General features: G+C 43.8%; 1 pseudogene; it reads left to right on the top strand.

The window, feature by feature from the left end:
* The first annotated feature begins 1,503 nt into the window (after positions 1 to 1,503).
* LOC119856840 lies at positions 1,504 to 9,037 on the top strand (annotated as a pseudogene).
* The last annotated feature ends 13,226 nt before the right edge of the window (positions 9,038 to 22,263 follow it).

Here is a 22,263-nt window from a genome sequence, read left to right on the forward strand (position 1 = left end):
TTGTTAAAGCATTTCTAACTGAAATGCCTGCGCTAAGATTTGCAAGAGTGACTAGTGATTTGGGGGGCCCATTTTGAGGTTTATTAACGAGGTTTAAAATTGCTAAGCACCAACCCTTTGAAAAGCAGGCCTCCTGAAGGCATTTCATGTTGGGCACCTAAAAACTGGAGGCATCCAAAATCATTAATCATGTCTGAAAATCTTAGTTTGTGTGTCAGCTATTTCCTCCAAGCTAATGGACTTGGTCTTTTAGCCCAGACAGGTATTAACTAAAAGATGTAACCAATTGTTTGACTACACTTTTGGTTGGTTCTTAAAAAATATTCAAGGGACCAAATAACAAAATTTAGCCAAATTTATTGTCCAGAGACAAAGCGGTAGAATTCCCAAAAGAAGACATACATGCCCTCCTTCTAGGAAGCAATTCCTATCTCATAGCTGTTAAGGTTTCTTCCCCACTCTGAACTTTAGGGTACAGATGTGGGGACCTGCATGAAAGACCCCCTAAGCTTATTTTTACCAGCTTAGGTTAAAAACTTCCCCAAGGTACAAACTTTGCCTTGTTCTTGAACCGTAAGGCTGCATTCCTGATCTGTTCCCGGCAAAAGCATCAAACAGACAGACAAACCCTTTGTTCTCCCAGCCCCCCGCTCCAGATTTGAAAGTATTTTGTCCCCTCATTGGTCATTTTGGGTTAGGTGCCAGCGAGGTTACCTTAGCTTTTTAATCCTTTACAGGTAAAAGGGTTTTGCCTCTGGCCAGGAGGGATTTTATAGCATGGCATACAGAAAGGTGGTTACCCTTCTCTTTATATTTATAACAATAGCATGTGCACCTTACATAGAAGGTGTGCTTCAGAGACATGCAGTTCAGCTAGCAGTGTTTATAGTATGATTTTACAAGTTACACAACTCTTTACATGTCACTAAAATCCAAACCACCACTTCATTACAATTCCTTAACCCGTTGAGGTGTTCTTTACTTTTCTTAGCTTTGATTTAGGTACTACATTCCAAAGCAATTGGGCACGGAGGTACATCCCATCTTGTGCTGGGACACACCTTTCATATAGCTTGGCTTTGACAGGCTTCCTATTTTTTAATGTCAAAGCACAATCAGTGTGTTGGCTTTTTGGCAAGCCACACATATATATGTTTTGGGCAGGCCAGCACCCAGCCTCATTAAAATATGTTTGGGGGCTGGAATGAGGGGCAGGAAATAAGAATATCATCATGACAATAGTGTGTGAGGTGTAGCGAGCTGGTCAGGCCAGCTATGATTTATGGTTACATACCAGGAGCCCCTTGCCATCTGATATTAGTCTTTTTTTGCAACTGCATCATATTTGCTGACTCATATTCAATTTGTGATCCTCTCTAACCCCCAGATCCTTTTCTGCAGTACTGCTGCCTAGCCAGTTATTCCCCATTTTGTAGCGGTGCGTTTGATTTTTCTTTTCCAAGTGAAGTACTTTGCATGTGTCTTTATTGAATTTCTCCTTCTTGATTCCAGACCAATTCTCCAATTTGTCAAGGTTGTTTTGAATTCTAATCCTGTCCTCCAAAGTGCTTGCAACCCCTCCCAGGTTGGAGTCATCCACAAACTTTATAAGCATGATGCATGCATCGTCCAGCAACATTGAAAGGCACAGTGAAAAATTTGGGGGCAGGAGAAGGGAATTTTCCCCTTCATTGCTTGCACCTCATTAGCTGCATCTATGACAATACTAAGTTTCTGATCTGGGTTTACTTCACTCGAGCAGCTTGGACTAGGGTGGAAATATTTCTGCCATTCTTGCTGCTGAACACGCTTGCTTCTCACATGGTGGGACTGGCTGACAGCCTACCAATGCAGCTCCAGAGACAGGCAAATGGGATGTACCATATGAGTAGGTGGGGAAAAAGGGAGTCCTGACAGGAAAGGGGAGAAGGCAGGATCCTAGCATGGATGAATAGGGGCAAGAGAAACAGGAAACCCCACAGCGGGTGAAAAAAATGGACACAAAGCAGAAGTGGTGCAGGCCAAGCGGAAGAGCATGTGCTGTGACTGGTGGGAATGCATCACAGAGAGGGACTGGAAGGGAGGATGTTCAGCAAGGGGAGAGAGAGAAGGAGAATATGCTGTTTGCTCAACAAAAAGATAACAACAAGAAGGAGCAGGGATCCAGAGCATTTTCTGTGTGTGTGTGTGTGTGTAAGTGTAAGGCTAAAATGGTGGGAGCCGCCATATTAAAGAGAGTTGTTGACTAGGTACCAATAACACATTTTCTCTATTTCTCTTGCTAGATGTTTTAAATTTGGAGCTGGAATCAGCGAGTCCCCAAACTCCAGAGCCAAGGGAGACAGATGGGTCCAATCTGGAGCAAGAATCAAATATCCAGCAGATGCCAGCTGTTATCAAAATACTGTCTCTTATAAACCTTCCTTCTTACTTGCAATTGACGCAATGTAGTAATGACCATGTCACTGAGTTTGATCAGTTTGCATTACAGCCCAATGGGGACAATAAGCTGTCTCTTACCTGCTTGGAATATCCCTTCTCAAGCTTAGTGGTATGGACAGATCTGGGAGATATTAATCTTGTGCTGGAGACATCACCAGACAAAAACTTGTCTATGGGCTTGAAGGCAGCATTGCCTCAACCTGAACTGCAGGAGAATCTAGTCATTGGGCAAGGCTGGGTCTGCTAACTCCATAAAAAGAGAGAGACAGACCATCGAGCCATGAGAAAGAGAAGTTTGGGCCCAAATTGTCAAAGTGGCTAGCCTATTGATTTTTGGATGCCCAAACTGGATACCTGGAGATGGAGTTTCTGAAGGGCTGAGCACCTACAAAGCTGGAAATCAGTGGGAGCTGTGAGTGCTCGGAACATTGAAAATCAAGTCCCAAGTATCTGAGAGTGACAGCTAGACTTTGGTGTGTCAAGGAGAAAGACACCAAAAATTAGTGGCCGAGTTTGGAAATGTTGGTATTAGTCTCTAGAGATGAAAATGATGCTAAACTGACCTTTGCACTAGAGCTGAGACAATAACTGAGTGTTTTGGTCCAATCCTTAAATGAAAGCCCCCTAAATCATTTAATTTTGGGTTGAAAACACCTGAAAATGAAACATCATGAAAAACCAAAAGCTCTGCTCTGTACATCTGTTACATAAGCCAGTTCATAGCCAAGTCACAGAGGGAGCAAAGAGGAGTAAGAAAGCTAGAAAGAGTGAAAAGAATTAAACTTGCTGACACTGCGGGTCAGGTACTGACTGGGTCTGGGAAACTGAGGAATGGCAAAGACTGAAGGCAAAATGAGGGTTCTTTAAAAGACCAGGGAATGGAAATTTTCAGAGCTGCAAATGGGAGGTAGGTGTCCAGTTCCATTGACTATGAATGGGGATTAGGTGCCCAACTGCAATGTATGCATTTGCAATAATCTATGCTGAAAAGTGACTCTGCAAAAAATGGTGCCCTGTGGCTGCATGTTTAATGTGGGTGAGTTATTTTGAAAACATTTACAAGAAAAAGGATGATTTCTCTGACTTCTGTCCTTGTAGATGCATTTTGAACCTCTAGTCCAGCCTCTGACAGAACCCAGGCCAGAGAATTTGACCCAGTAATTCTTGCATCCAGCTTGTAGCTTATGGTTGAGCTAGAGCAGATCTGACCTGAGGGTGAAGCTGGGTTCTTGCTTTCTCCCATCACTACTTTTAAAGATTTTGCAGGCCAAATTCTGCCCTCAGTGTCCCTCTGGCTGACCCTGCCAACACCCATTCTTCCCTGGGTGACCCCCTCATTCTCTTCTCTGCCTTCCCACTCTGCCCTCTGCTATTGATTGGCACCTATAAGCCATATTAATGTTGCACAAGAGGGAATCTAACCCAGCTCCCCAGTTCATAGCTACGCTGGCTCTGCCAGGCCGGAAAGAAAGAATTTACTTTTGTTCCTAAAGTCAGAAGATCAGCTGAGTAAAAACAGGCTGTTTATACAAAGTCACCTTTCAGGGCTTGTCTATATTACCAGCCAGATCGACAGGCAGTGATCGATACAGTGGGGGTCAATTTATCATGTCTAGTATAGATGCGATAAATCGACCGCTGAGCACTATCCAGTCAACTCCGGTACTCCATCAGAACAGGAAGAGCAAGCGGAGTCGACGGGAGAGCATCAGCTGTTGATTTAGCACAGTGAAGACACCGCGGTAAGAAGATCCAAATACATCGACTTCAACAACGCTATTCACGTAGCTGAATTTACGTATCTTAGATCGATCCCCCGCGGTAGTGTAGACAAGCCCTCAGAGTGGAGCAGTGCTTTAAGCTGCATGGAGGTTGGGAAGGGTCACTTCCATATGTCCAGTTTCCAACCTGCAAAGTTAACTGCTGTTCATTTTGTTCCCATCGCTGCCCCAACCTCCAAAGGATCCATTCCATTTAAAAGCATTTCTTCACCACTGCAATATCGTCTTTGTCTTTCCACAGAGCAGAGAAGAACATTTCAGGGCATCCTGTTCAAGTTGAAACTGAAGAAGTACAGAAGCAGGAAGCTCACATTATGTGACCTCCAGGAAATCAGCACAGAAAGTCTAAAGGACTGGACTGCTCAGACATTAGGGGATTTACCCTGGCATTTCCTGAGGAAGGTCATGGCTCTGAATGGGACGGCCAGAAACACAAGCCTTGGGCATGGGGAGCTTGAAGATGAAGCAGTCAGTGAGGATGAGGAGGAACTGGATATTGAGGATGATTATTTTTCTCTTAATGACACTTGCACTAGTGATTCCATGCACCCTCTCGATGTTCTCTGTGCCATTCTGCTTTGCTCAGACAATTTCGTACAGCAGGAGATTCTGTCCAAAATGTGCATGTGTAGATTTGCCCTCCCTCTGCTGCTACCTGACCTTGACACCCCCAAGTGCACCCTAATGCTGTGGGCCATGAGGGACATTGTGAGGAAGTGGAGGCCGCACTCCCTGGCAGAGAGCAGAGGGTTCAGGGAGGAGAGTCTGGTGCTCACCAAAATGCCAACCATTTCCTTTGTGCGGATGGGGAGCTGCAGCTTCTCCAAGTCCAAACTCCTCAATGAGGTTCTAAGGCCCCTCCCAGCAGCACCAGGATTTCTTTGTCCATCGGAACATGGAGTCTGGGAATGTATCTCGGGAAATTGCAGATGGGCTGGTTGAGATATCCTGGTATTTTCCTAATGGGAGCAAGAATTCAGATATTTTCTCAGAACCCATTGCAGTTACAAACCTGCATGGAGACATTGAGTCGCACTGGCTGCAGTTCAACTTTTTAATGAAGGTATCAGCTCTTACGTTCATATTTGTTGAAAGACTCAGTGAAAGGGAATATGTTCTTTTATCATCTCTGAAGGAAGCAGGCACAAAACTGTATTTTATGCTCAGTTCTAAGGCTGAGAAATCCAAGGACATGTTGGGCTTCCTTAAAAAGCTAGTTCTGGAACTGAAATTGAGGAAGTCACACCTATTGTTCAAGCAGAGCACAACTAATCAAGCAGAGTTTGTAAAAAAGCTGAGAACCACCTTTGGAAGAATAACAAAGTTTCCTCATAGGCGCGTGACTATGGAAGACATGGCTGAGGCTGCCTGGGAACTAGGAATCCAGGTAGATGAGGACTGCAAAGAATGTCAGAGCTCCAGCAAGTGCGTTAAAGAAATCAGTGCAGAAATAAAAGACGTGGCAAAGTACAAGAGGGAAATGCAAGGGGATCTAGGGAATACTGTGGCTAAAGTGGAAAAAGAGTTGTGTTGAATGAGAAAACCAAGGACAACCCTCTTAGAGAAATATGAATCTGAGTTGAAAGAAAAATTGGTGGCATTACACAAAGAAAAGAATCAATGGGACCTTACTGATGGTTTGGTTCAATTTATCAATGGGATAGCGTGTCTGTCTCAAGTGGAAAGATGTTATTTCCTGAAATGGATGAAGCTTAGCCTGGATCACATTACAAGGGGGAATCTTGCTAGCTTACAAGCAGAGTATAAAGAGAAAGGTAAAACTTCAGGGAACGACCCACAAGAGCTAGCAGAACTCAGTAAACTAATTGCTGCCAGATCCTTAGGGTCTGAGCACTTCATGCGTGAGTTGGGGCAATTGTATGAGGCTGAACATTCAAGGGTGAAACAAAGCAAAATAACAGAAAACCAGAAACAATTCATCTGTCTCCCAGGCATAGCAGCTGACCTGATGCTGGAAGGGTTTCCCATCAATGGAGATGCCTCCAACATCTCACTGCAGTGGGAGACAGATGTTCTGACTGAGCTCCATGCCAAGTTGGGGGGAAGGTCCAGAATGCTGGTTCTAACAGTGCTGGGAGTGCAGAGCACTGGGAAATCCACCCTCCTCAACACCATGTTCGGCCTGCAGTTTGCAGTAAGCAGTGGCCAGTGTACGCGAGGAGCCTTCATGTCACTCATTCAAGTGGCAGAGAACTTTAGGCAGGACCTGGGCTGTGACTTCATCCTGGTGATAGACACAGAAGGCCTGAAAGCCCCAGAACTGGCCAGGCTGGAGGATAGTTATGAACACGACAATGAGCTGGCCACCCTGGTGGTTGGACTGAGTGACATAACCATCGTTAACATGGCCATGGAGAACGCCACCAAAATGAAGGATGTTCTGCAAATTGTGGTCCACGCATTTCTCAGAACGGAGGAAATCGGACACAAACCCAATTTCCAGTTTGTGAACTGCAGTGATGTGTCTGTGCATGAACAAAATGTGAGGGACAGGAAACACCTCCTGGAGCAGCTGAATGAAATGACCAAAGCTGCAGCAAAGATGGAGAAGCAAATCAAGACAATGGCAATTTCGGATATTATGGACTATGATCCAGAGAAACACAACTGGTACATCCCTGGTCTGTGGCCTGGAGTCCCTCCCATGGCTCCAGTGAACATAAGATACGGTGAGAGGGTGTGTGAGTTAAAGAATTACCTGTTTGAATTTACAAATTCTTGCTCTGCTAACAGATCCCTTAAGGACATTCCCCAGTTAATTGAAAGGCTGAGAAACCTGTGGAACACTATAAAACACGAACATTTCAGTTTTAACTTCAAAAGCAGCCTTGTAGATGAAGTCTATAACCAACTGTCTATGAATTATGCAGAGTGGGAATGGGGTTTCCGCAAGGAGATGCATCTGTGGGTATCTGAAAAAGAAACTTTCATCCTCAACCAGCCAGTAGCAGACCTAAATTTCTCTGTCTTTAAAAATATAGCACTGGAAAAACTGCAGTATGGTGAGCAAAAGATCATGGACTGCTTACAACAATATTTTGCAAGGAAGGCCTCAGACCTGCACCTAATGGAAAAGTACAAAGAAGATTTTATAAGGAGCACTAAAACACTCAAGAATGACCTTAAAACCCACATATTCAGCAAATGCAAAGAAGCCATTCTTACTCGAATAGGCAGGCTGAAGTCACACAACATCCAGATTAACTACATGAAAATAATTGAAGGGGAAATTGATCAGTTATTGGCAAACTGCAGGAGCACACAGGAACTAGATGACAAGAAACTGGAGTCTAAATTTGAAACATATGTCACGAAACATCACTCTGTCCTCTACAGAACTGCCAAGCTGATGGAGATATGGAGGCCAAGTTGAGAAATTACCTGATGAATCGAAGGAGTGCCATCACAGAGGTGCTACAAGGAGCAGGAAGCCTGAAGGATTACAGAATTAACTCTTTCAAGATGAAATCTAAGTATTTGGAAAAATGGCTGATACATAGAGCAGGGTTACACAAAGATAGTTACCTTCAAAAAGCAAAAGACATTGCTAAATCCTTGATGGATCAGTGCCAAGATTCCATTAAAGAAAAGGTCATTTCCAAAACAGACTACGACAAAGCCTACTGGAGGGAATTGCTGCGTATGATCAATGAGAGGCTTCAAGAGGCAGATGTTCAGAAATGTTATACTAATGCATTCTTTGAAGTTGACCTGAAGCTTCACATTCTGGGGGAAGCGGCTCATGAGTTTCAGAAGATGTACAAAGTATTTATCCAGGAAAACAATCCCCAAAAACATCTGGAAAAGTTTAAACCTCAGTACCTCTCCCGATTTAAAAATCTTTATTTAGGGAAGGATTCCTGCCAAAAGAGGACCAGGGATTTCTGTGAACATTGTCTCAAACCTGCCCTGGTGGACTACATTAAGAAAAGAATTGTAACAGAAATAGTGGATGACTTCCTCAGCAATGGACAGGCCATTAAATGTGGCTGCAAGATCTTTTTCCAGTTTACTGTGGAGAAGAAGCTCCTGGAAGATGGGAACTTCAACAACTATCTGAATTACGTTAACAGCTATGAAGAGTTTTTCCAAAGCTGGATCCACAGACACTTGTTAGATTACTATAACAAGACTGATGGCTTTGAAGTCCCGGAAAGAGAGATTCTATCCACAATAGTAAACAAAGTGAGAGGAGTTCGGGAAGATGCCAAGGACATAAAGCCTAACTTGGTCTCTGCTTTCTTAGATGACTTTTGCAAAGCACTGGAGCAGGATCTGGTCATTTCCAAGGACAGCTTAGTGGGGATACTATTCAAAAACACAGCAATGGCCCCGCAATTTTCTGCAGACATTCAAACCTTCCTGCCTGACCTGGAACAGCAAATCTTATCTGAATTTAAGGAGCTGGAGCTGGAGTCAAAACTCTCCAGCCTGCTATTGAAGCCTCAGGATGAGATGTTCAAGCAAGTTTCTGGATTTGCAGAAGCCTCTATTCCCTGAGGGTCCCAGAGAAGCAAGAGAGATATGATAAATTCCTTATAGTAGGACTTTGGTATAAATGGGAGGCCGAAATGGCAATATTGCCACAGGAAAGAAACTGGTCAGCAAAGAGCAGAAGCCACTATGACGATGATGCTATGGGTCAGTCTATACAACTGTCTTAAATGCTTAGATGATCTAGTGGTGGCTTGGCTAGGGTTAGACAGACTGAGCAGGATCTAAGGATGGAGATAGAGTGGCCTGCTTGACATTAACTCTGTTGATGCCAGCACAATCAAATAAACGGCTAAAAAGAATGTCGTACCTAGCCTATGTGTTCCCAAAATATCCTTTAAAATAGGATTGTTCACCTAAGATGGGGAATAGGACAGGAGGACGGATGCACTAATTCTCTCAGACCTGTCTCTCCCTACACCTTTCACATTGATACAGACATAGTTACTGGGTCAGACCAATGAGCCCATCTAGCTTGGTATCTGGTCTCCAACCGAGGAAAGTGCCAGTTGCTTCAGAGAAAGATGCAAATGAACCCGTTAGAGGCCAGTTATGGGATTACCTGCCCAGAAGAAGGTTTCCTCTTAACACCCATTATTTAGGCCTGGTCGAAAAAATGTTTTGCAATAATAGAAATATTCTGCTGAAATATATTTAAACAGGTACAAACCCTAGTGGGTTATACTGGGCATAGCTCATTCCCATAAACATACTGGAATAAGCTATATCCATAAAAACACCTTGATATTGGTATGACTGTGTCCACACTACGGGGTTCACCACTTTAACTTCAATGTTTGCTAAGCCAACTCCAGTTAAAAGGGTAGAAAAACTGCCCATAGACAAGCCCATAGAGGTTGGCTTGTGCCCTAATGCAAAACATATCCTGGGTAAAACAATTCTTTTATTTTGTCTATTCCAGCACTTGTCTCACCTCGACCCATTCTTAGGACTTGCACATCCCTTACAGAGTCATTAAGTTTAAGGCCAGACAGGACCACCGGATCATCTAGTCTGACTCCTGCGTATCACTGGCCACCAACACCACCAGCACCTGCACACTAAACCCAGCAATTGAAATGAGATTGAAGTATGAAAGCCCTCAGGAGACCAGACTGTTGTATGCCACAGACAGAGAATAGGAAGCTCTGAGGTGGATCTTTGTCTGAGGCCCCCCACAATGGTAGGAGATGATTAAGTGAAATATACCCAGAAGATCCCAACAAGTGATTTGGACTACATGCTGCAGAGGAAGGCAAGACCTCCTCCCTACCAAGGTCCCTGCCAATCTGACCTGGGGAAAAATTTCTTCCCCATCCCCCGTATGACGATAAATTAGACCCTGAGAATGTGAGCAAGATCCTGCCAGCTAAGCACCTAGCAGAGAGACTGCTTGGTGTCACTTCAGAGCCCTGGCCCACCCTGCCCAGTGTCCCATCTCCAGCCGTGGCCGTCTCTGATGCTTCAGAGGATGGAAACAAAACAAACCCAGAATACATTAGGGGGAAAATTCCCTTCCTGACCCTTGCAGGTCACTGACTGAAGCCCTGAAGCATGAGCGTAGAAACATAAAACATCAGCGGGATGGGAGCCCCAGGGCTACCGAGCCCTGGTGTAGCCTTGTTATGATGTCAGCAACAAAGCATGGGGTTAAGCTGATTGAATCCCCAGAATTTTTCCAGAGAGCTTTGAAAGCCACTAGCATTTCCAGAGGGGCCAGGGGATGAGCTCAGTGTTCAAGGGGAGTGGGGAGCTGAGTGGAGTTTACACTTTTGTGTAGGAGGTGTTGGTCCTACAAAATCAATGGAGTGATTACTAGGTTCCCTTATTTTTTTTTAGAGGGAACCTCCTGCAGCAAGAGTTTTAACTGCCAAATCGTTTTACGATATTTGACTTCCCTTTTGTAGGACTTTGAAATCATGGAATAGGTCTTCCCTTAATTGAAGAAATTGAACGAAAGTGACAGGTTGGCTCACAAATATGTGAGCCTGTTTACATGAGGCCTCCTAGTGCTCTCTTTTTGGCTAACAAATTAGCTTTCTTGGTTTGGATGTAAAAAGCGTCTATTTACAATGACCCTTTACCATTGAGCAAAGGGATTTGCTAAGGCATAAGGCGAAAACACTGATATAAATGGCAAAGAGTCATACTTGCAAGGTAAACCATTTGAACCGGTGAACCCTCAAAATAACGAAAATTTATGAGGGCATTGCATACCCAAACAAAATTTTAAAAGAAACCAATTAAAATATTAACTGAGGCTGCACTACAAAATGTCATTGTACAAACTTCTTTTGCCAGTTCAGTGTCTTGTGCAGAATGTGTTGTGCAAACGTGGAGTTTTTCAAAAGCTTTAATTACCATTAGCTGAATTAGAATCAACAAGCCAAGGTGCCTTAGCATATGAATCACAGGTTAACACAAGGTGAATTTCTCAAAGATTAGGTCCTGGATCCACAATTTAATAATTATCCCAATACCATGTTACTTAGCTGGGACCTGGCCTTTTGTTTTTAACAAACATTCAGATTTTAACCTGGGTTCTGCCAAACAGTTGGCCACGTTGTCTGACAAAACCCAAATCAAAATGAAGTATACTAGAACAAAAAGTTGATCAACAAATAAAAATCGTTTATAATTAAATTATTTATTAAGCCAAAATATACCAATATTTAATGGCTAACATTTGCAAAAGAATTGAACCCCCATGACAATAATTTAATAATGGTGGTGATAATTGCATTAGAATGTTGGAATAATGTGATTCCACAATTTTTTTTATTAATTAGGTGTCTGATATTTTTGTGCACAAAATGTTTTTGTTGCAACAAGATAAAAAAACAAAAAAACCCAAAATAGAATCAAACCAAAAATATTTACGTGACATGAAATATATAACTGACAAGACAAAACAGTTTCCACATTATGCTTAAACATGTAAAATAAAATACGGAAGCATAAGTTTATGCTTACTTATGCTTCACTTACCAACATAGTAGAACAACAAAGGGTTAAATACACAAACCAAACCACTAAACATTTAACTATACTCTAAACAACCAGTTGGACATTTCTGTTTAGGGCAGGTGTGGAAAACCTAATGATTAAATTTATTAATTGCCTAATACTTAATTAACACAAACCTTGACCAATAAGGTGGACGGCCTTTGGAAATATGCTGATTTTTAAACAGGATGATACCTAGAAAAACTGCTTGAGTTAACAACTGCTATTTAACTAAATTACACCTTAAAGTTGCCTGTTAAAATAAATTAACAGTTTAGTAGGAGCCAAAGGGGATTGCTTTGAATATTTACAGCCTATAAGAAAACAAATGGTTTAGAAAATAATATTAACACATGCTTTGTCTTGAGAGGAATGAAAAGAGGAATTATAAAAAAAGTTTTCAGAGTAGCAGCCATGTTAGTCTGTATTCGCAAAAAAGAAAAGGAGAACTTTTGGCACCTTAGAGACTAACAAATTTATTTGAGCATAAGCTTTCGTGAGCTACAGCTCACTTCATCGGATGCATCTCACGAAAGCTTATGCTCAAATAAATTTGTTAGTCTCTAAGGTGCCACAAGTACTCCTTTTCTTTTTTGAAAAAGAGTTTTGCAAGGGGTAAGTTTAGATTCTTTTACTGAGGCGATGAATTAATATAATCATATAATAATATATAATCATATAATAATAATCATTATTGTTAGCTATTTTGTGGGTGGCAGAGGCCACCGTGTTTGATGTCAGAGCATTTAAGTTTTCAACCATATGAGGTAGCTTTTATTAAAAAGACGGGATTTCATGAAAGGAACGCCCTGAGCTTCTTGGCTGTTGCTGTCCGCACCATGGGATATGCTGTCTCTGAGAGGTGGTGGTTGTCTGCACCTTTTCAGAGGGGATACACTATGCCTTCTCTCTTCCTGGGCCCATCCTGGGGGCCAAACTTCTGTGCCCTGTAGTAGGCCGCTCCCCCTGCTGCTGGTCTCTCTCGTCGGGCCCACTACTGTAGTCACTACTTCTGCTGCTATGACAATAGGAGGTTTCCACTTACCTCACTTCTGCTGGCTTAAATTGGCCCTTTTGGCACTAAGGTCCTGATAAGCCTTGGTCACTGACTCTCGTTGCTGGGTGATGAGGCCACTGACCCTCATCCTTGGGTGACACAGACTATAATATCGTGGTAGTGCCAGACATGGATACCAGCCACCTCTTACCCCTGACAAGCCTGTTAAAACTTTGTTACTGATAACAACAATAGTAGTAACAGGAGCTGTCCCCCCTTAACTTTGATACACACACACACAAATACAACTGAAATGACCAAGTGTCCCACAGCAGTTATCTTTGGTCTCAACTAAATGTCCTACAGCACAGTTATCCTTGGCGTCACTTCACTCGTGGGGCATTGGCTGGGAATTCCCAGCTGTCCTATTGCGCAGTTATCCCTCTGGGTCCTGGTGTCCTCTTGGACAGTTTTTCCTCCAGTATTTCCCCTTAGTGAGCCCCAAAATTGCTTCCTAATGGGGGATAACAACAGCCAGCTACGGCTGTCAATGTGCCTCTTCACCAAGAGCAAGTGCTACAGATTACCTGCCTCTTCACCAAGGGGAAGTGCTACAGATTGAAGTTAGCCAAAAGGGGAAGTAGCACATGCTCACCAGCATTACAAATCTTGCTCCTTACAAACTTGCCTTTAAGAACTATATGGTGAGAAAATGCAGAGTGCCTACAGCAAAAAGGAAGACAGTCCTGCCAACAAGTGAGATAAGACATAACTGCAGAAAAGGAGACTGCCTGTCAAAGGTAACCCTTTTCCCTGGACTGTGTAGCAAACATTGGCAGAAAAATGAATGTTAATGACTTTTGAAACTGCAGGGCCTCTGTTATGTGCTCTGCCCAATGCTGTTTGTGATGCCAGTTGTAGCCTGTACAATTATTACATGTATAAGATTATGTATTGGTGTGCAACATGTACTTGTCATACATAACAGTCTTTTCCTAGGCAGCTACTTCAAGTTAATTGAGAAGATGGAATTTATTGAAATATACAGAAACTTTATTTAATACAGACCACTATAATTGAAATCATAGGACAGGATCAATATACATAATGATTAGAGTAAGGCAGGTACAAAGAAGACATTTCCTGCATTGTTCATACTTACAGTCTTGCATTGTGCTTACTTACAAGTTAGGGAGACCACTGGAAACAGAGCTGGAAGGGAAAGTAAGTGGAGCCCATCAGAAGGGATGTCCAGATTCAGTTTATACTGCCGCAGGCACCCAACAAACCCAAAGAAATGGGAACCCTTCTTCATGGTAATAGTACAGCTATAGACCATATTTGATCTGGTACCCTGATTATAGTAAGGTTAATAGCTGCCCCTATCCATGTGTGGCCTTCGAGGTGTCCATAATTAAGTATCAATCATTAATATTCCAGACTTACATCACTTATTTCTTAATAGTTCATATATGTTAATGCAGACTAATTGCTTAGATACTGCATAGCAACCTAGTTTGCCAAAGCCCCATCAAAACTCCCTTCTTGTGGAATTCGGTGGTGTACTGGACCTGTTGGTGGGTGCTTGATTGTGTCTCAGGATGAGTGCGCAAAATCTATGGCCTGGGGTTATCTTCTTAGGGGGTCTCTCATTTCTGCTGCACTTCAGCCTTTAATGTAAGTACTCCCACCAAGACTTAACTTAATATAACGGGCCCTTAACTATAGCAAGCTTAATAACCCATTTACTTATGTTCACCTATTTGCTGCATGTTCCAAGCTAATAAGCAATATACTCCTGTCAGTCTAATTCCTCCTATGATGTCATTTTACCTCTTGTAAGCATAAAATCACCTATGAGACAAGGTCACAGGTGATAAGATCAGATCAGGGGTCAAGAGATACTAAAGGCTTTAAAAAACATTTTAAATAGATCTGTGTGGTTTATGGCTTGGCGCGTTAAGGTATCTCAGCGCAGCTACAGATCTAGGCCTTATTTCCATATATGAATAATGATCAGGCAGCTGGCCCAGATTGCCCTTTGTGGGAATAAAGAGGCAACTATCAGTGAGAGAATAAGGTTCATGGAGGAGGGGAGGTGTAAGGGAGCAATACTGGGATGATGGCTGTGCCGTGTATGTATTAAGATTCTGGGATAATACAGTGAATAGGGCGAAGAGGAAATTTGTTGCTGCCACTGATTTATTGTGGTTGAGGGGGTGTGTGTATCAGAGGGGTAGCCATGTTAGTCTGTATCCACTGACTGAATTGGACTTGTCAACACTGGTTCTCCACTTGTAAGGTAACCCCCTTCTCTTTATGGGCCAGTATATTTATGCCTGTATCTGTAAATTTCACTCCATGCATCTGAAGAAATGTTATTTTTACCCATGAAACTTATGCCCAAATAAATCTGTTAGTCTTTTTAAGGTGCTATCGGACTCCTCGTTGTTGGGGTGTGTGTGTGTGTGTGAGAGAGAGACAGAGAGAGAGAGAGACTCCAGAAGTGATTAATAACAGGGTCTTGAGGTTGGATCTGTCCACATAGCTATGATATCCATCTGAGTGATGCAATGTCTGTCCCAGTGATGCCATGTTGATCTAAGTGACAGCCCTGAAGGGCTCAGAGGAAGCAGATGAGTCAGGAATGACCTCAAAATCCTGAAGGGAGGAGCAATGGAAGCCTTTAAAGTCTCCACAGTCCCATCCAAGGGTGAAGGATAGTCTGGGAAAGACATGTATTTTCCACCAGGAAATAGAGGATGAGCTGTATATGGTAAATCCTACCCCGTGGCTTGGGCTGTGGATGTTCCACATCACTCTAGCCACTGATGCCGGCATGTCTCGTGCAAAGAAACCTCACTAGGTGCCAGGGACGTAGCCAAACTAAGGCCTTCAGGGAATTTTATAAGCTTTAGCATTTTAACAAAACTTGTCATGCTTCTTGACCAGTGCTTTGTGGTGTCCTTGGGTCTTTTGCAGCTGGGGTTCTGTGTTGTGCGTAGGGAGCAAGTGGCTGTAACATAGACTTGCCCATCCAGGAAACTAAGGGCAAGAATAAATGGTAATTCTTAGTTGAGAAGTTAAAGGGGATCCCAGAGATTATTGCTGGGATCAGGGCTATTCAGTGTAGTTAGTATGGTATAGGATAACTGAGTGAATAGTGAGATGGGGAACTTACTGATGTCCCCAAGTTATTGTGGTTGGGGAGGATTGCAAGGGATTCCAGGCTAGAAAACGTAGGTAACTGGGGAACATGATGACAGGTGAAATTCAATATAGAGGGCGTGAGACTGCACGTGGGAAGAAATGATTTTAACTGAGTGTAACCCCCTTGGGGTTTAGAGAGCACGGACCCAAAACCTTGTCCTGAGGTAGAGGAAATGGTGGTAGTTCCAGGGGAAAGGGAGAGGAGAGAGGGAGAGCACGGGCGTACATGGGTTGGTAGCTCCAGACGAGAGCCCACAGTGAGTAGGCCCTTGTGTAGCAAAGCAGCCGAGAATCACCCTGAAGCCTAGGAGGGACAGTGTAGCTAACCGGGATCATCCCAGGATGGGAGCCAGGAGGAGCACTGTGCCAGGGAGGAATCACCTGAGAAGGACAAACCAGAGCTGGATCCAGGATCACTGCTTCTCAAGCTGTATGGGGCCATGAGTACTGGTGTAAGGATAAGGCCTTTGTCTGCAGCCATACTGTAAGGCCTTATCTGTATAGTCTCTGTCTGGTTCTTTAATTGTTTCTGTCTGTTACATAATTCATTTTGCTAGGTGTAAATTAATTAAGGTGATGGGATATAATTGGTTAGAGAATTTTGTTACAATATGTTAGGATTAGTTAGATAGATTTCAGTAAAATGATTGGTTAAGGTATAGCTAAGCAGAACTCAAATTTCACTATATAAACTGGGGTTCAAAAGAAAGTTCTTTGGGAACCAACTCCAGGACACAGCCCAAAGATCAGAGCTTCCAGACCTCAACACTCTGCCAATGACACCATGCAGAAACTGGAGCCCCCCAGATGGACCTGATCCTGACTGGCCATCAAGAAAAGTTCATCTGTCTTATTGGGAGTGGTGAGCACTGTATGTGTAGTCTGTATGTCTGTAGTCTGTTTTGGGTGATCGTTAATAAATAGAGGTTATGTAGTATATTACTGGCTCTTTCACTGGTAAAAGGTCCTGCACACCTGCAGAAGTTAGTATACACCCGGAGCCCTACGTATTGTGACAGGGTGTGGGTACTTACATTGACCAGGTTAGTTACACCTTGGGCCCTATGGATTGGGAAAAGGTGGGGGTGCCTAAATTAACCATATTACGCCTGGAGCCATATGGACTGGGAAAAGGTGGGGTGCCTTAATGTGTGCAGGTAACACTGGGGTTTGCAACCTGCATTGGGAATAAGGTGGGAGGCTGTAGCTAGTTAAGTGAGGAGGTTGTTGCTCTGTGTGGATTTGCAGAGAGCAGCAGAAAAGGGCACAGGAGGGGTTTGTTTACTGGTGTTGAAGATGGCTAGCAGCACTCAAGATTTGCTGCCGGACTGGAACGCTGCCCAGAATTCCTGAACTCTGAGTGTAGACGCATTGCTTGGTGTCTATCCTGGTAATGTTTGGGGCCTGGGGGTCCTCGCGTGGGATGTGACCTGTTTTACTACTCCCCCATCTTTCCTCCTGATTTCTCCATTCATTTCTCTGTAAAAAAATATTTTCTTGTCCTATATTCATTGTACTATTCAGGTGTGTGCACATGTTTACTCCAAGGGGTTTGAAACAGGTGCCTTGTGGTAGAAGGGAGTTTCCTTGCTGCGTTCTGTACCTGCCATTTCTGGGCCAGAGCCATAGGTTGGATTCCATGTTGGCTATGAGTGCGCTACACGTACATGACTGACAGTAAATCATCAGAAAGCAAATCTGACCAATCTGGCAAGAGGAACATAGCATTAAAAGAGATTCGCCCCGTGGGACACAAGAGGGTGCCATTACTCCATCCAGCCACCCTCTCATGCATAACTGTGAGAGCTCAGAACTGCTGTAAAGTGAGTGCAACTCCTGAGATTTAACTAGACTTGCAGCCAGAGGTGGATAATACTTTTGTGGGGCCCTGGGCCAGAGCAAGGGGGAGGCCCTCAGCACCTCTTCCGCCTGCAGTCCCCCCTTAACCTCCCCTCCCGGTGTTCCTGCCAGGGAAATGGGGGTTGGGGCACAGGGGCTTGATCCGCCCCATCCTGATCGGCTGGGAGATGACCAAAGAAGAGGAGCTGGCCAGTCTACCCCACCCAGCACTCTGGTTGCGTAATGAGCTGGCCGAAAATCAAACTGCATGCACTGCTGGAGAGGGCACATGTGGCAGCTGCTGCTGCTGTAGGGACTCTCAACAGCATGTTGAGAGCCTGAGTGCTGGGTGTGGGGGGGCAGACCCAGTGAGCAGCCTGTCCCATGTGAGCCTGCACCGCATGCAATAATCAGCCAGAGCCCACAGGAAAGAAGGCCTCCAACCAGTGATTGAGGGACGGATGCAGATGCTGGAGGGGCACTGGGGTTATGGGTGGATGAAACTGATGGCGGTGTTGGAGTGTTTTCTGGATGAATTCCTGCCTGCCAAAGGCTGTAGGAGAGATCTCCACTCCACATCCAGGGATGGGAATTTGAAACAATCTACCAGAAAGGGGATCCCCCATCCCAAGTAACATCACAAACAGGGATCAAACACCCAGGAGAGTGTCTGAGGAGAATCCCCAACTGGCAGCCAGCCTCCCTTCATTGAATTTATCATACTATCGCAGTTCAGGGCAACCACACCTGTATTCCCCCTCTCCTCGGCATAGACCTTCATCTCTCTCCCTCCTGGGTTTTCCAGGGTGCACAGTTCCCTGCCTACACTGTGATATCCCCAGCAAGCCAGATGGCCTAAACAGACCAGTATCTGGGCTTTGCTTTCTCTCTAAATGCTGTGCCTAGTGTATTGCCAGCAGTTATAGGTTACCACCCCACTCTTTCTAAGCAAGCACATTTATTCTTAAGGTTAAAGCATTACACAGAAAACATTTAGAAATAAAAGAACCTACACGCATGCTAATCAGCTTATTGGAGATCACCCCACTCACTTCGGCTGATGAACAGTCCCTCAGATTCCAGTAAGAAATTGTTATGTGTTGACTAGTTTATAATATCTTCAGCTCAGAACCAGCTCCTGCACAAATTGGTCAGTCTTTCACTTATTTGGCTTTGATCTTCAGATTCCGGGAACAAGTGATCATCAGACAATGGTCCCCATCTCAAGGCATACGAGGCTGGATTTTTGTATAAGTGGAGGTGGGAATTTGCATTCACCTCCCCCTCGGTATTCCGCCTGACACTGTCTGTCCTAAAAGTCCATTCCTGTCTGGCACATTGATAATACACTCCTTTGAAGTTCATAACACTTCCTAGGGTCCAGATTCCACCTTCCCCTTAGAGAGATCAATGTAATCCTGGCCTACAATACTACATAATCTTTGCATTTAATACAATGGACTCTACAAATACTTAAACTTAAGTCAATAAGGACTTTCCCAAGTATACAGCAGGAAATTGCCATATCTGTCACACATATCAGATCACTTTCTCCAGGTACTGGCAGAAAACCGTGACACCTTTGGTCATTACATATCAGCCTCATTTACCAACAATTTTACATTTTTTTCCAGACCACTGATAAAAATATTAAATAGGATTGTGTGAATAACAGATTCCTGTGGGGTCCCAGTGGAAACACTTTAATTTGATGGTGATTCCTGACTTACAATTCCTTTTTGATCTCCATTAGTTAGCCATTTAAAAGTCTATTTATTATGTGCTGCGTTGACTTTGCATATGCTATTTTTGAAAATCAGAATATCCTGTGTGTGCGGGACTAAGTCAAGTATCTTACAGGTGTCTAAATATATTTTGTCAACCCAGTTACCTTTATCCACCAAACTTGTAATGTCACACAAAAATGAAATCAAATTTGTTTGACAAGACCTATTTTCCATAAGGCAATGTTGATTGGCACTAATTATGCACTATTATGCTGCCAGTTTTTAATTCTCTTGTGGTCACGTAACAGAGCTGCCTTTCTATGATTTGTCCAGGATTGAGAGGCACTCTGATACCATAATAAGTATGTAAGAATGGAAGTGATGGAATGAAATGATGTTTACTCTCTATGAAAGTGGTTCACAAATGTGACCTATGTGGGTTTGCATTTATTTTTTTTTAAAAAGGGAATTTCTTGCTCAGCCTCGTCCCTGGAGCAGGAGAGTGCTGAAAGGTAAAAAGGCAGGTCAATTCTGCTGTGACCCATGTAGCATTGGACAGCAGCGGAAGGACTATGTGGACTTGTTTAGTTAAAATGGAAGAGGGATGACCCCACGCTGTCATGAAACTGATTTGATTTCCACTGAAGAAGAGTTGCTTTGATTGCAAACCAGAGGAATCCTAGCAATTTAAAACCACAGATCATACTGGAACCCCTGATTGGACAAGAGTATCTCTTGGGGTGGAGGAGAGAAATTATGGATCCCTACAAAAGGTGCTAATCATACAGAAGAAGGTGTGTAGGGGAGCAAGTGGGTGGGAACTATCATGTACCAGCAAGATATCAGAAGTTGTATCCTACTCTATCCCCTGGATTGGCCACCCAGTACCCAGAGGAGAAGTAGTAAAAAACACAGACAGCAACTAAGTCAAGCCTGAGGTGCAACCAAGAAGAGAGTAAAGATCAAATCCCATTGCATGTGAAAGAGCTCAAGAGATGTCTTCACTATGCAGATAACGGTAATTGCCCTTTTAAGTCCAAGCTAGGACCAGTCACATGAGTTAGAGACTTTAAGAAGAAGACAGTGTGAAAATCTTTCTGTACAGCAATTTGAGGACACTCAGTTTCCTCCAGCACCCACTACTGTGTGCACAGATGTATGTGTGAATGTGCGCAAGCGGCTGTCTGTTACTAACTGTTCCCCACGTAGACACCAAACCACCAAGTCTGTCTTTGATACATGAAGGGACCCCAGGGTCAAACCAGTGTTTCCATTATAGCCTCTGTCCTTGGGGACCTGAGAAACTTATGGTTATGGGTCCCTTGTTCTGGAGGAGTACAAACCAATTTGTTGGTATGGTTCCACCTGAGCTGCCACATGCTCCTCCTATGTGTACTTCATAGAGGGGAAAGGGTGAATTAATTCAGGCCTAAATCCTCAAGGGTATTTATGCTCTTAACTTCCCTTGATTTCAGGGGAAGTTAGGAGACTAAATTTGTTTGAGGATTTGGGCCTCAGAAACCAAAAAACAGCATATTTGGACACTGCTGTTATAGTTCTTATAAGGGTAGATAGATAGATATAGCAACTACAGAGGATAAAAGTGTCTATATTTCCTCATTACCTAATTCTGTCCACACTACTTTTTCCCAGGGAGAAAAAAATGTATTAGTGAAACGAAACCTAGCCCCCAACCTGTTGTCTGCGCAATCAAATTCTCACCTCCAACAAACTCAGCTCTGAGCTGCTGCCATATTGTCACGACAAGGCTGCCGTTGTCTGCAGAAGTGGTTTAATAACTGCATTGCCGTTGGCTGGCCCATGCCAGGGACAGACCCTAAATAGCAACCAAACTCCAACAGAATTTGAAGATAGATATCACCATTACTAATCAGATCTGCTTGCAGTATGAAGGTCTTTTATCACAGGAAGTCAGAGTAGATAATCAAAGTGGTCTCTTCTGGCACTGAAATCTATGAATCGACCCAGGTATTAAAATAGCTCAGCAAGGATGGAAGCTTTCAGGGGGAGGGATCAGGGGAGGCCTGGTTCTTGTCTGCACCCAGTGGCACCTGCCATGGTGCTGCCCAATGACCCCATTTCTCTAGAATCCCCCACAGTCCTCCCCATACACAATCATTTGGTGGCACCAGCAGATTTGACCTGTCTTTTCATTTGTCCCATTATCCCATGTCATTATTTTTTATTTATTTCTACTCACTTATAAAAATATCCTGTGTTCTGGGCATCCAGCCCATAAATTAAACACTTGGTAGAATGGAAAGAACTGCCAATAAATATCCAGGCAACACAATGAGCAGACAATTGGCGCTTAGTGCCTCTTGAACACCCTGACTCCCCGGCAGTGACTGAGGCTGTCTGAGCCAATAGGGGGCTAGAGCAAGACTGTCCCCTACAGAATCACCCAGGGTATGTCTACACTGCACACTAAGCTTGGGTCTGTGAGACCTAGCCTTGTGGACTTGGTGTTTCCATGCTCATGCTTGGGCTTCCACACCGCATTGCTCCTTGGGTTTACAGGTGCTGGATCCAGGTCTCATTGCCATGCTAATGCGTCCATATTGTGCTTTGCAGACCTTCTGACTTGGGTCGGCAGATTGACCTGCGTCCACACTGTAAAATGACAGAACTTGAACCTGAGTCACAACCAGACTCGGGCTCTGACACCCCCCTTCTCCACAGCAAGGTCATAGGACTTGGGTCTGGAGTGCTTGCTGACCTGAGT

The sequence above is a fragment of the Dermochelys coriacea genome, chromosome 6 (assembly GCF_009764565.3).
Source record: "Dermochelys coriacea isolate rDerCor1 chromosome 6, rDerCor1.pri.v4, whole genome shotgun sequence".
Lineage (NCBI taxonomy): Eukaryota > Metazoa > Chordata > Testudines > Dermochelyidae > Dermochelys > Dermochelys coriacea.